Source organism: Propithecus coquereli, unplaced genomic scaffold (genome assembly GCF_000956105.1).
Source record: "Propithecus coquereli isolate 6110/MARCELLA unplaced genomic scaffold, Pcoq_1.0 Scaffold128, whole genome shotgun sequence".
Classification (NCBI taxonomy): Eukaryota; Metazoa; Chordata; class Mammalia; order Primates; family Indriidae; genus Propithecus; species Propithecus coquereli.
The window spans coordinates 4,417,695-4,419,500 of NW_012136969.1; positions in this window are offsets into that span (position 1 = coordinate 4,417,695).

A 1,806-nucleotide genomic window follows, 5' to 3' on the forward strand; every position below is an offset into this window, starting at 1 on the left:
GATATATCTTATTTTCCTACTGAGACTTTAAGTAGAGATATGCTTTGTATCTACCCACCAAAACACTATACAGTGACATATAAACAACTTAATAGATACATACGGAATGAATAAATGAAAACAATGAAACTTTTAAAACACCATTATTTGTCATTAAAATGGCCTATTGAAGCCAGTATTCTATCTTGGAGAAGAACATGTGTTTTTTTGTTTGTTTGTTTATGGTATTGGTCTCAAAAGGTAAGGAATGTACCACCTCATCCAAAATCCTCTAGTTTTCTCTATAATACCTTCTTTTTTATTTCAAAATATTAAGTGGGTACAAATGTTTTTGTTACATGGATACATTGTATAATAATAAGTGGGAGCTAAATGATGGGCACACATGGGCACAAAGAGATTATAATACCTTCTTAACACAATGTGAATATAGATTTAGTTAATGGTTGGATCAGAAATGATTTTCCAAATATTACTGGAATAGTTTTTTTTTCACCTATCTTATATGGGCTTGATTTATAATGAAATAATTTAGTTAATATTTGACTTCTTAGGGGTGTTCAGGTTCCAGATCTGCTTCATAGTGGTATCCTCATCTTAATTTGGAGACCACTTGCTTGAAGGCAGTGGCCATCTACTGTGGAAGCTGAAGAAGACATGCTCCCTCTCTATTCATCCCATAATCATATGATAAAACCATGACATAGGCTTGGCCCAACAGGTGTTCTTTGTAGGTCTTTGGCTCTTGAGCGAGTAATAGCACAATACAATGACTTGTTAAGGTTATCTGACATTCCCTGGCTACCTTCCTCACAGCCCTCCAGAGCTCACTTGGTGCCTCTCAAGTTTTCAAGCTGGTCCTTTGGTTGTCCAATATCACTCCAATAAATTTTCTTCTTTTCCCCTTCAGATTATCTGTGTCATATTCTGTTGTTTGCCACCAAATTCCCAGATGACATAGATAGTTGTTAATGTATAAGAAAACATTACGTTTTAACCCTCCTTCAAACCTAATTGTTTTAAAGAAGTAAAAATACTCAAAAATAAAATTTCAGCCCACAAAAAGAGCATTTCTGTCTTTAATTTCAACCATCTGTGACAAGTTTCCCACTGGATACAAAGGTTTTTTGACAGGTATTGTAGATGTCTGCAAGTGACACACACATTTTTGGACGGGGATTTCAAGATTTCCCTGGTGAATGTGATGAGCTGTCCAGATGGTGCCTTGATAGCCACTCAGCAGAGTTCTTTAACGATAACAATTAACAGCTAATTACATTTAATGTCTTGAAAGGAGTCCAGTTGCATTTGTCTGATCAGAAATCCATCCCTGGGTAGACCCAGAAGAGAGAAAAGAGTTCCAGCATAGCCATCTGGACACTCTTTTCTCCCCTGCTTTTGCCACTGAAGAGGGTTTAGCAATGTCCATGACTCCTTTTGGAGTACATATTCTGCTCCTGGAAGCTGTTTAAAGAATGGGCCTTGTTGAATTAAAAAGAGTATAATTGGCTTTTGTCCCATCAAAGGCAAGAGTCAAGTTGGATAAAAATTCTGTTTGGATGGCAAGGAAAACAGAAAAAGCTTGGATAACCTACCATAGATATTTGTAGTGGTTCTAGGAGTTAGGACATACAAAAATCTATGCCAAAACAAAGTTGGAGTACAACGACTTCAACTGATGCATTCAAAGAAACGTATGTTGCTTCTTCCCATATTTTTCTTTATAAAACAATTTTTCTTCATATAACATGTACACAGGAAACCAGCATTGTAATAAAAATTGATCAAATTGTAGACTCTCAGTTT